Below are 14,023 nucleotides of genomic sequence, written 5' to 3' on the forward strand. Positions count from 1 at the left end.
TCATGGATCCACCAGGGGGAGCCGTGAAAAGCTGCCACACTGAAACTCATGTGAAATAAACAGCTGATCTACAGGTATCTGATATAGCGGATATTTGTTAAGATCCATATATGTCACGGATAGGATCATATTCTGTGCTTAAGAGTAAGAGACATGTAATCATTTACTAAACATCACCATGTTTTTATTTAACAAAATAATGTTTAATTCACGTTGGCGTAAGTATAAAACCATCGGTATGTTTTAGATCAGGAAATGCATCCAGGGTCAAACAAACGATGTTCGATCGTCATCCTCGCATTCATTTAATGTATCATATGTTCGCGAGTTGAAATGAATGCACTAAATTTAATCCACGTGTGTTTACAACAACAACAATAATCGCTTTGTTTTTATATCACATCCGACTGGAGGAAAATGCAGCGGCTCTCACTACCGATCACCCTAATCCCACGGGCAAACAATAATATGTACAGTGTTAATAGTTTTGTGTATTATTAGTGTCTAATATTACTGCTATAATAATCACACATTGAGTTGTTGAAATCAGACCGTCGTTTTTTTTAAACGCTCTGAATGAAACGGCAGCTCTCAGGTGATCAGCTGTGTGTTTACACAATCAAATATGCATAGTAATTTAATACCTTCCAACAAACATTGTAAGAACAGTTCTGTTTCATATGAGTGTTGAGAGCTGTATCCACAAATCTACTAATTTTGCCCTCAGTGCACCAGATTGATGCATTTAACTTCAATTTAAATAAAAACATCTTCTGTTGTAACAACAATAACATTATAAATAGTAACATAGCATGGTATTGCACATTTACTGTAGCTTTGAGTGTTACTGGCCTGAGATTTTTTTATTACATGAATGAAGGTGACTGAGGCTTTTTAATATAGACTTTTCAGTGTCCCACATTTTGCACAGAACTGTCCCACATTAGGAAAACAGATTGTCTGAGACAACTTGGCACTAAGAGTACTAATATGTCTACCATTTCTTTTATGAGTTTAATATCTGCATGTTCTCTTTTGGTTTGATTAGGACACATCCTGGGGATTTCAGAATGTTACTGGATTTTGATTTATTGTATCGGCTTCATGTCGCAATATATTGCCGAAGTCTGAAATGCAAAAATGTTCCACATTAGGGCAATTCACCCTACATTTAATCATTTTGTTTATTTTTAACGAAATAAATGTGGTTTAATCCATCATGAAATTAATATAGGCTATTTACTTAGTACATATCTGACATTAACGATTAACACACTGTGCATACTGCTCACAGGCTGATATCTAGTGTATTCATACCCCTCACTGTTTATTCATCATTCAATTCATTATATATTTTATTCTGTAGATTGTGAATATTACTTTTCACTTTACTGCTTGTTGCACCTGGTTAGAAGCTAAACTGCATTTCGTTGTCTCAGTAGGCCTACCTGTAATCTGTGCAATAACAATAAAGTTGAATCTAATCTTGAGCAGGAACTAATGTAGGCTATTTACTTAGTACATATCTGACATTAACGATTAAACACGTTTGTGCATTCTTTATGAATGCAAACCGAGTCATTTCTTTTATTTTTAACGAAATAAATGTGATTTAATCCACATAATTTACTGTGTTAATTGTTTACTGTACAGTAGTATTGTTTAACTTGAAGGTGCCTGATGTGAACATTTCCAGAATGTATTGTCTTCACTTTTTAAATGCCTCTGTGATGTGCTGCAGACCATATACCGTTCACCAGCCCAACCCCCCATGTGTCCTATGTTGGGGACTCTTTGTTTAAAACTAATTGGCCATCGGAATGTGTGTCACATTCCACAGCTCTCCCCCCCCCCCCCCTCCTGTGATCCCCCGCACACAGAGAGACACAGGGAGATCACTCTTCTGAAATGAGAATATATGTGTGTAAGAGTGAAAATATGCTGCATTTTGAATGTCTGATAGTCCACCATTTCCACCGGAAATATCAAACATTTAATAAAAGTGAAAAACAATGAACAAGAATTAACGTATTCATCATAATTAATTATATTTATTTCGTTTGGATGTAGGATTTTTGACTTTGTTTAGAGCAGTGATCTTCTACTATATGAAGATTTTGGACCCAAAATCACAAAAAAAAAACGTAAAAACAGATTTTTAAAATGATTTTATTTTTCATAACACAAACATACACAACGAAACCATTTAAAAGCTATGATAATGTGAAAGTTTGATTGAGGTAGCATGGGATTTCATTCTGATAAGGCAAAAGTGTTATTATAAATATAATACAAATATATATATATATACACATTATGTACAACAATCTGTTTTATCTGTCTTTATCTGTGCCACGCTTCAAAGCGGTTTCTGTCAACTACGACACAGAGGGCAACATCACAGATTCCTCCTCCTCCATGTCAAAAAACAAGCTTAAAGCTTGACTCACGTTCAGAGTTCTCTTCATCATAGTTGAGTCTTCAAAACTCTAAATCTATCTAACTATATCTAAATTCTCAATGTTTGTCTGTCACTTTACTTCAATCGCAGTCTCCCGCAGCCTCTCTTCGTCTCCCGCCGCCTGTCTTCGTATATCTTCGTCTCTCTCCATTTCCCGCCGTCTCTCTTCGGTTCCCGCCGTCCCTCTTCGTCTCTTTTCGTCTCGTTTCGTATCACTCCGTTTAACTGATTACCTCACCCCCTCCCTGGTAAATACATCCTGTTGAGCAGAATCTACAGTTTCCAGTATTTTCCGTTTCGTAAAATGATAAAATACGGCGAAGATATTAAAATATGTGCTTCCATTATTCATACTTCTGAAATATATCTGTATTAACTTTATATCATCGTATGTCCGTGTTTATTGGGTATGTTTGCATGAAACAAAGACTGGCATATAGGCCCATTCCCAAACCGCCCCCTACACCCTACCCCTACACCCTACCCCTCCGTTTGCGCGTTCACGCGGAGGGTCCGCCATATTGAGGGCTGTTCCAAAGCAACGAGTGTGGAGGGGGAGTGGGCTATCAAGCACTCAAACAGCGAGTCTGCAGCGGTGCAGACTTGAGACCGGTCTCTACCTGACCGGAGTCACGCTGTGTGTGTCCGTCAGGAAACACGCTGTTTACAAGTAGTTCCAGCAAACATCCACTGATAAATTGCGATGTTAACAACCTCATGATAACCTCATATGTTTTTAACTTAGGATCATACCTGTGTTTAGTCTAGAAAAGGTAAATGTGTGCATTTTATTATAAAGTTGTGTATATTTACAGACCGTTGCAAAAACCAAGAAGCTTATAAACATCAGGTTTAAAACTAAAAGAGCTTTGAAACACAATGAAAGATGTTTGGAGTTTTATTTGAGTTATTCATTTAAACTTTTTGTCTAAGAGATGCTGATTTGAAACCGTTGTTACATATAGTTATGGCATTTCCTGTTTCTGCCGGAGAGAGGGGAGGCCGTCCCAAAGCTTGCTGCTGTATTTACTCCCTCCATCTGACAGGAGGGAGCCTCGTTGAGCTGCGAGTGTGGCTACAGACGGAGTTCACTCCATCACGGAGGGGTAGGGTCGAGGGAGTGGTTTGGGATTGGGCCATAGTTTCAAGCCAGTACTTTTGACAGAAATACACATATACATCCTGTTGAGCAGGATCTACAGTTTCCAGTATTTTCCGTTTCGTAAAATGATAAAATACGGCGAAGATATTAAAATATGTGCTTCCATTATTCATACTTCTGAAATATATCTGTATTAACTTTATATCATCGTATGTCCGTGTTTATTGGGTATTTTTGCATGAAACAAAGACTGGCATATAGTTTCAAGCCAGTACTTTCGACAGAAATACACATATACATTAGGGCTGTGCATCTTCACTGGTCTCACGATTCGATTCGATTACGATTATCCTGTCAACGATTCGATTCGGTTCGATATCCCGGTGCATCCCGGTGCATCTCGATTCATACCAATGCGTTGCATCCTCAATTTTCTATATTACTGCACATGGCTTATTTTTCATCAATGCATACATGCAGTCAATACATATGAACTCTCTTTTTATTATTTAGAAAGTGCTTCAGAAATCAATAACATAAATGTCTTGACATTAATTTATAAACCAAAATAAATGAATTGTATAGGTCTAGCCTCCGTGTGTGAAGTTGTTCCATCCTCAAAAACAAAAAGCTAATGCTTCTGCAGTCTAGCTGCAGCTTCTAGCCACGGCCTTCTGTTAAGAAAGGACACTGAATGTCCTGAATGAGGCATCACACACAGGACGTGAGTCTGAACACAGCAGACAACAGGAGTATTTACAACAGCATATACAAACTAAAATACTGCATGTGGGTGCACACTTACATTCTCTGTTTTACTGTTACATAAATCCAATGAATGAAAGATAAAATTAGCTTCATTATATCTCAGTGATTAAGTGAATAATAAAGTTTCTATCGGGTCACTATAAGCATGTCACTCATTATTTTCAGGGAGGGGGCGGGGCTTGGAGGAACGGAGAGGAGACGGTGATCGCGGAAGCTTTTTTCCTCCTGCCTTCACAAACTTTACACACGTATATATCATCTGAAAATTGCTAGAGGACATTCATACTCTGCAATCCAAGACTTAATTAAATACACCAAAAACCTGACATGATTGTAACGCGATTATTTTTGAAAAACATAAATCCCTGTCTGTGTCTCTGAGCCGCAGCAACACGGAGTGATTCAGAGCGGGTCCTTCTGCTGTGGGTTCTGGACTGGTGTTCTTGTGTTGGTGGATAAAGCAGACTGCTCCGTGTTCGGTGTTGCTGTGCCGCTGTCACGTATGTTCCTTGATCTCTGCGTCACCGACCGATTTGATATTAAAGTGACAGAAAAAACGTTATAGTAAAGCCGCGGCCGGAAAATCAGGAAGCAACGTTACTACTCTATAACCGATTATCTTCCGTCACTGCATCGAGACCGAATCGTCCACGTCCGCATCGCAATGCATCGTAGAAACGATTATTTTCAACACCCCTAATATACATCCTGTTGAGCAGGATCTACAGTTTCCAGTATTTTCCGTTTCGTAAAATGCTAAAATACGGCGAAGATATTAAAATATGTGCTTCCATTATTCATACTTCTGAAATATATCTGTATTAACTTTATATCATCGTATCTCCGTGTTTACTGGGTCTTTTTGCATGAAACAAAGACTGGGATATAGTTTCAAGCCAGTACTTTCGACAGAAACACACGACAATGTTGTCCGGACTGTTGTTTTTATGCGGCACCGGCTTGAACAGGTCATGTGATCTGATCACGCCGGCGTGACGGTCGACTCCAAAGGGTTAATATTAAATACATATAAGTATTTTTACAACTTGTATTTAGAAATACTCTGTTGTAATTATTGATGCATACATGTGTTCATCCATTTAATGTGGCATCTGCTATAATGGGGTTAATGTATGATATTACTTAATAATACAATAAATTATAATATATGATATGATAATTACATTTTAGTTGTATTCATTTCTTATTTCATAGTTTCTCATTATTATTATTTTTATCGCTCATCTTATTTTTGATTTTATTAATCTGTGTGAATCTGTGCTGTCCTGTTTTTCACTCTCACCCTGTTGCTGTTTGAACTACTGAATTTCCCCACGGGATTAATAAAGGTCCATCTTATCTTATCTTAATGTATAAGTTGATTTACTTCAATCTACTGTACAATATTACAAGAAATATACTGCATAAAGCAAACTATATACTTTATTTGATCTAAAATATTGATGTTTCAACAACGCCCATTGTGTATTTTGTGAATGAAGCGCCATCTCATGGTTACATCCTGTAATTGAACAAATGGGGAAATTGGGCAACGCCCTCTAGCAATTTGGCAACACCCCCAGCCACTGGCATCCGCTGGGCTTTTGACTGGGACACACCCATTTGAGTCTGATCTGGAGTGCTACATCTGTAAATACCATGTACCTCTGAACTGTAGAGGAGTATAATTACAAAGTATCAAAACATTGAAATACTTAAATAAAGTACAAGTATCTCAAAATTGTACCCACGTATAGTACTTGTTGAGTTTATGAACTTAGTTACTTTACACCAGTGGCTATAAAGATAGAAAGACTAAGCCTTGGCATGACAATACATTTTCAAAATGCTCAACAGTGCTGCTAAAATTATAAACTGACTGCTACACAATTAAAATAAATGCTTTTATATATTTCTATTAGCTTTGTTGTTTCTGTTATTATTACCTGCTGCTTTAGTTGTTCTGGCTGCTAAAATCCTGTTATTCCTCATTTTAAAGCTGATATTCCATGGGGTCGGGGGCTCGGGTCCTTGTCACCTTTTTCATACCTGATGAGTTTGCATCCCTGACTACAGTTGCTTTAGCGTGTAGAAGCTAGTAAGCCTACTATTTGATTTGTTTTAGATAGGCACAACATGTTTCATATGCAGACCTTATTTTCCTGTTCCATGTTCAAATAAACCATTTTTAGTGGTAATTTTTTTTTGGTCATGGAAAATTAGGTAAAGGTCATTGAGAAGTCTTGGAAAAATCATTGGTGAAAAAGTGTATGAACCCTGGATATATGAATATATATATATATATATATATATATATATTAGGACTGTCAAACGATTACAATTTTTAATCAGATTAATCACAGCTTAAAAAATAATTAATCATGATTAATCACCATTCGAACTATGTCCAAAATATGCCATTTCTTTATGTACAGTATATTGTTGTGGGAATGGAAAGATAAATGGAAGAAGGCGGGTATATCCATTTAACATACAGTATGTATGTTTATTATAACTAGGGCTGGCAGTCGATTAAAATAGTTAATCGCGATTAATCGCAAATTAATCGCACAGTTTTTATCTGTTCTGAATGTTCCTTAGAGGGATATTTTTTAATATTCTTATCAACATATGAGTGGACAAATATGCAAATGTTTGTTTATTATCATTTGATCAATGACAAATATTAAAACATAACAACCTCTGAACATTACAAATATCCGCCTCAATTCAACCTGCAACCTCTCTCATAGAATAATATGTGTGTGTGTGTGTGTGTTAGGAACCTTGACTCAATAGCTTGGAGGACTCAAATGCACGACCCAGAGACAAAAAGGTTTTGAAGAAAAAAATAGTCTTTACTTGCAAATAAACAAAATCACTCTTTTAGAGGAATGAACAAACTGACAAAACGTAAAGCGCTCTCGTGGATGGTAAAAGGCAAAACACTGGCTTTCATTAAACAATGGTTTAGATCTTACTTCTTGGAGCAATGAACAAGACGAACCGACAACTAACAAGGGGAGACAGGACAATATATACATGAGGTAAGTGGGCACAGGTGGAAACAATCAGGGGCGGGGCAGACACTGATGATGGCGGGAAAAGGAACCAGAGCAGGAAGTAAAGGGACCTGGAATGAGACAAGGTGAGTACAACATAAAACAGGAAGTGGAACATAAACTAAACTAACATGACAAAACTTAACATAATTGACGGGACACAACAGTACCCCCCCTTCTAGGGCCGACTCCTGACGGCCCAGGCTGTTCAGGGTGACGATCATAGAAGTCACTGATGAGTGTCTTGTCCACAATGAACGTTGAGGAGACCCACAAACGTTCCTCAGTGCCATAACCCTCCCAATCAACCAAGAATTGTCGTCCTCGGCCCCGTTTGCGGACCGCCAGAAGTCTCTTGACTGTGTACACCGGACCACCTTCAATGATCCGGGGTGGTGGAGGGGGCTTGGAGGCGGGAACCAGAGTGCTCTCTCGAACTGGCTTGAGTTTGCTCACGTGAAACGTGGGATGGACCCTCAAAGATCTGGGGAGTTTGAGGCGCACAGAGACAGGGTTAATGACTCTTGAAATTGGGAAAGGACCCACAAACCTCGGTGCCAACTTCTTGGAGTGAACGTGTAGGGGTAGATCCTTGGTGGAGAGCCAGACTTTCTGGCCCGCCCTGTAGAGGGGAGCCGCACGCCGGTGGCGATCCGCCGCTGACTTCATCCGGGTCGAGGTCCGGAGTAGCGCCTGCCGAGCACCGGCCCAAACCCACCGACAGCGTCGGACCATAGCATGCGTGGATGGAACCTTGACTTCTTCCTCATTAGCAGGGAAGAGAGGAGGCTGGTACCCATTAGCACACTGGAAAGGGGAAAGACCCGTGGCAGCCGAGGGGAGAGTGTTGTGGGCATACTCTATCCAGGTAAGGTGATCGCTCCAAGTGGTCTGCTTCTGGGACACGAGGCACCTGAGGCATGTTTCGAGGTCTTGGTTCAGGCGCTCTGTCTGACCGTTGGACTGCGGGTGGTAACCGGAAGATAAGCTGACGGTGGCGCCGAGGAGCTGGCAAAACTCCTTCCAGAAGTTGGAAATGAACTGTGGTCCTCTGTCGGAAACTATGTCACTGGGGAAACCATGGATTCTGAACACGTGAGTTAACATGACCTCTGCCGTCTTCTTGGCAGAGGGAAGTTTGAGCAGAGGAATGAAATGTGCCATCTTTGAGAAACGGTCTACCACCGTCAGGACGGTAGTGTTACCTTTGGAGGGCGGTAGTCCAGTCACAAAGTCCATGGAGATGTGCGACCATGGTCGCTGAGGCACTGGGAGGGGCTGGAGAAGACCCATCTGGGCCCGGGATGAGGTCTTATTCCGGGCACACACTGGACAGGCCGCCACGTACTCGGAGACCTCTTTTTTCATGGCCGGCCACCAGAACCGCTGCTTTATGGCAAACATTGTTCGTCGGACGCCGGGATGGCATGTGAACTTGGACGTGTGAGCCCAGTGGATTACCTGAGAGCGTAAAGACACAGGGACAAACAAGCGGTTGCCTGGACACTCGCTGGGTGCCGGGCTAACAACATTCGCCTGCTTCACATCTGTTTCTATCTGCCATGTTAGCAACCCAACCACACAGTTCAGTGGAAGGATTGATACTGGTTCCTTGGCATTATGTTCAGGCTCAAAGAGACGAGACAGTGTGTCTGGCTTACGGTTTTGTGTACCGGGCCGAAAAGACAATATGAAGTTAAATCTGCTGAAGAACAGCGTCCACCGGGCCTGACGTGAATTTAGTCGCTTGGCTTTCCTAACATATTCTAAATTCTTGTGGTCAGTCCAAACAAGAAATGGTTGCTCCGCCCCTTCTAGCCAGTGTCTCCACTCCTCCAAAGCTGCTTTGACAGCTAGTAACTCCTTGTTCCCCACATCATAATTTTTTTCAGCTGAGGTCAACTTACGCGATAGATAGGCACAGGGGTGCATCCTGTTATCCTCGGAGGATCTCTGGGACAACACAACCCCGATGCCCTCGTTGGATGCGTCAACCACAAACTGTCTCTGGGGATCCGGAACAGTGAGTACAGGTGCCGTGGTGAATCTCTTCTTGAGGCATTGGAAGGCGGACTCGGCCTGGGAGGTCCACTGAAAGGAGACTTTAGAGGAGGTGAGAGCATGCAAAGGTGCGGCTACAGAACTGAAGTTGCGTATAAACTTCCGATAAAAGTTGGCAAACCCCAGGAATTGCTGAACCTTTTTGCTGCTATCAAGAGTGGGCCAGTTGGCCACCGCACTGACCTTGGATGGATCCATCTGCACCTGATTAGCGGTGACAATATAGCCCAGAAAGGAGACAGTGGTTGCATGGAAGTCGCACTTTTCAGCTTTCACATACAACTGATTCTCAAGAAGCTTCTGGAGAACTTGGCGGACATGCATGACATGAGACTGACTATCTGGGGAGAAAATCAAAATATCATCCAGATACACGAAAACAGAAACATTCAAATACTCTCTCAAAATGTCATTTACCATGGCCTGAAATACAGCAGGAGCATTACATAGTCCAAAAGGCATGACCCGATATTCATAATGTCCGCTTGGGGTGTTGAACCCCGTTTTCCACTCGTCTCCCTCTCTAATCCTGACGAGGTGGTAAGCATTCCTAAGATCGAGTTTGGTAAAAACTTTAGCTGTTTGAAGCAGTTCAAATGCTGAAGACATCAGCGGGAGTGGGTGGCGGTTCTTAACAGTTATTTTGTTCAATGGGCTGTAGTCAATGCATGGCCTGAGCGACCCATCCTTCTTACTCACAAAGAAGAATCCTGCACCAGCAGGTGACGAAGAGGGACGGATTATCCCCGTTTTCAACGAGGAGGAGATGTAATCGTCCATGGCCGCACGCTCCGGTCCCGAGATGGAGTATAAGCGCCCCCTAGGGATGGGTGCGCCAGGCAGTAGGTCGATGGCACAGTCAAAAGGACGATGAGGGGGCAGTGACAGAGCTTTGGTTTTATTAAAAACCTCCTTAAGGTCATGGTAGCATGAGGGGACCTTGGAAAGGTCAGGAAAATCTGAGCTTCTAACCGAAACTGCAACGGTTTGTGGGATTCTACAGGACTGTTCACAATTCCCTCCCCATCCCTTAATTTGTCCTGAACCCCAATCAATCTGTGGGTTATGTGTCTTTAGCCAAGGAAACCCCAAAATCAGTGGATGTTGTGCTGAATTGAATAGATGAAACTGCATTATCTCTACATGATTATTATCAATTGTTACTTGAATGGGTTCCGTACAATCAGTTACTTTACACATTAGTCTGCCATCTAGGGCGCTGGCATTGACAGGATGCTTGAGAGGGACAGTCTTAATATTAAGGCGTTTAGCTAAATCCCAGTCTATGAGGCTTTCATCAGCCCCAGAGTCAATTAGCGCCCCCAGAGTATGTGTCTGACTGTTAGCTGTGACTTTAACCTGGGTGAGTGTGCGAGGAGGATAGTTAGAGGAAATCTTGCTCACCAACGCCCTCCTCATGGTTGGTGAGCAAGCCCTTTTCCCGGGCATGTTGCCTGCTGGTGACCCGATTGGCCACAGTAAAAGCAACATCCCTCCTGCAGGCGGCGCCGTCTTTCCTCTGGAGAAATCCTTGTTCTCCCGAGCTGCATTGGCTCCTCCGGTGCCTGTGATGGCGCTGTCACTGCTGGGCCTGATGAAGAGTGAAACAAGGGATCCCATGAAGGCTGCTTATCCAGAGAGCGCCCCTGGTGGCTTGGATGTCTTGTTGCAGTTCGGCGCCGTTCTCTCTCTCTTTCTCTGAGGCGGTTATCAACTCGGATAGACATGGAAATCAGCGATTCCAGGTCTTGTGGTAGTTCTAGTGGAGCCAGGTGGTCTTTGATGGTTTCAGATAGTCCATTCCGGAAGGCGTCTATTAATGCTGGGATGTTCCAGCCACTGTCTATGGCTATGGTACGGAACTCTATGGCATAATCTAACACTGGCCGTGGGTGCTGTTTGAGCTGCATGAGTACACGGGTGGCCTCAGCGGCAGGTGAAGTAAGATCAAAAATCCTGCTCATAGTGTCTTTGAATTCTGTGAAAGATCCACATATGGAGTCTCTTGACCACTCCGCAGTGGCCCATGCGGCAGCTCTGCCAGTTAAATGGGAGACCATAAATGCTACTTTAGCCTCATCTGACACAAACGCTGCTGGGTTAAGTTTGTAGTGCAGGTCACACTGGACTAGGAAGGTTCTGCAGTTGCCAGATTCACCTGAATATTTCTCTGGCGATGCCAACCGCAGTGGGACCGGAGAGAAACTAACCTCGGCCTGATTAGCAGCAGGATTAGCATCAGGTGGCGTAGCAGAAATCGGAGCTGTAGCGGTTGCCTCTAGATGAGTGAGGACTCTGTGGAGCTGTTCTGCCAGCTGGTTCACCTGCGACGTGACAGAGGTTTGGAAATCCTCCTGGCGATCTGAAAGGTCCTTCACTCCATGGCTAATGGTTTTTAGCTGCTCCTGGTGCTGATAGATGATGTTTCCCTGTGCAGACAGGGCAGTCTGGAGCGTCTTGGGGTCGGCTGAGTCCATATTGGTCGGTTCGTTCTGTTAGGAACCTTGACTCAATAGCTTGGAGGACTCAAATGCACGACCCAGAGACAAAAAGGTTTTGAAGAAAAAAATAGTCTTTACTTGCAAATAAACAAAATCACTCTTTTAGAGGAATGAACAAACTGACAAAACGTAAAGCGCTCTCGTGGATGGTAAAAGGCAAAACACTGGCTTTCATTAAACAATGGTTTAGATCTTACTTCTTGGAGCAATGAACAAGACGAACCGACAACTAACAAGGGGAGACAGGACAATATATACATGAGGTAAGTGGGCACAGGTGGAAACAATCAGGGGCGGGGCAGACACTGATGATGGCGGGAAAAGGAACCAGAGCAGGAAGTAAAGGGACCTGGAATGAGACAAGGGGAGTACAACATAAAACAGGAAGTGGAACATAAACTAAACTAACATGACAAAACTTAACATAATTGACGGGACACAACAGTGTGTGTGTCAGAGATGTTCACAAGTCTTTTTTTGCAAGTCCAAGTCAAGTCTTTGTGGGGTGAGACTTGATCAAGTCTCAAGTCTTTGGTCATGAGTCCAAGTCAAGTCTCAAGTCTCTAAAAAAATAAAAGTCTCATGTCTCTTCTGGTTGTAATAAGCCTTCTATTGTCTGCTGCTATCCAGTCTGTTAAGAATACTGCACAGCTATATCTAAGAAATTCAAAGCATTTACTGTGTTATTATCACTCCTATATATTAGCATACAGTATCAGTACTGATTAGTTGTTTGTTATATGATCACTTTAAACAGGCTATTGCAATGCAATATGAGGACAAACATCACACTTTAGCTAAATGCAAACAACTTATAAGCAAAACACTTCAGAATCAGAAATCAGTATCACAAATACTTTATTAATCCCCCGCAGGGAAACTGTTAAAAGTACTTAAAAGCGGGTAATGATTAATGTTACCGACCTTTTTTATGTCATGTCAAGAGTTGGATGTCAACGCCACTCAACTCAAACAAGTGTGACAATCAATTCACTAATCTTTTCAAATATTCAGTTACAAAGCTAGTAGCAAGCTACGTTAACATTACATAGCTGATGCTGAGCTAAACATGTTTGCTAACCGTCCATATGCGTTAATGTGACTGTCCGGGTGAGTTTTCAAGTGCCTGATGAAATTCGACGTTGTTGCGCCAGCATCCTTGATTTTGATATTGCAGACTTTGCAGTGTGCGCTCCTTTTGTTGGTGCCGCCGGCGTTTTGTTCGAAGTTTTTGTAGTTGAACCTAATTACAAGCGGTACAGCCGCAGGTGTGCTGCCGGTCGCCATGGTGTTACTACGAGGTAGTAACAGTACGCACGTCTGCGTAATGAGCCCGGCTAAAATAACTGGATGGCCTACCTGCCTGTCAGCCTTCCATCTGGGCACAAACTTATCTCGTGCCCTCATTGGTCATGTGCGCGTTCGTGTGTGTTGGAGAGGCGGGCTCTATAAGGAAGTAGCAGCCTCTAGCAGATTATCTCCGGTTGTGTATTTTCAAATTCTAGCGATCTCGAGCCGGTTTCTCTCAAATTTACCTACCCCACCTTTAATACGCCAAAAATAGAAAACACAATGATTGTTCACGAGTCCCAACACACGAGTCCAAGTCGAGTTTGAAGTCTTTTGGTCACGAGTCCAAGTCAAGTCTGAAGTCTCTGTGTGTGCGACTTAAGTGCGACTCGAGTCCGAGTCGCAGACTCGAGTCCCCATCTCTGGTGTGTGTGTGTGGAGACACTGTGATGGATCGTTGGAGCTATGTGCAACTCAAGGCATATGCTCGAGCGGGAGCTGCCTGGATGCAGTCATGTTGCGCGCACTATCCATGCTGACTTTTCGTACAATGTCCCACTGTCTGGCTAGCTGCATAAAGTCAAGAGCTCAGCGCAGTTGTCGGCGAAATGTCGCTCCTCTGTTTTCATTGAAACAGCTCCTTATATCCGTTAGCGCAGCTAACTAGCACCAGATGCTAACAACAATACACGTAAGGTGTGCCCGTTCTCTCTCTCTCGCTCGCTCGCGCCACACATACACCCACCCTCCCGGTCCTCCCGATTGCCAGTCGGACGGT

Source organism: Pseudochaenichthys georgianus, chromosome 24 (assembly GCF_902827115.2).
Source record: "Pseudochaenichthys georgianus chromosome 24, fPseGeo1.2, whole genome shotgun sequence".
In the NCBI taxonomy this organism is placed as follows: domain Eukaryota; kingdom Metazoa; phylum Chordata; class Actinopteri; order Perciformes; family Channichthyidae; genus Pseudochaenichthys; species Pseudochaenichthys georgianus.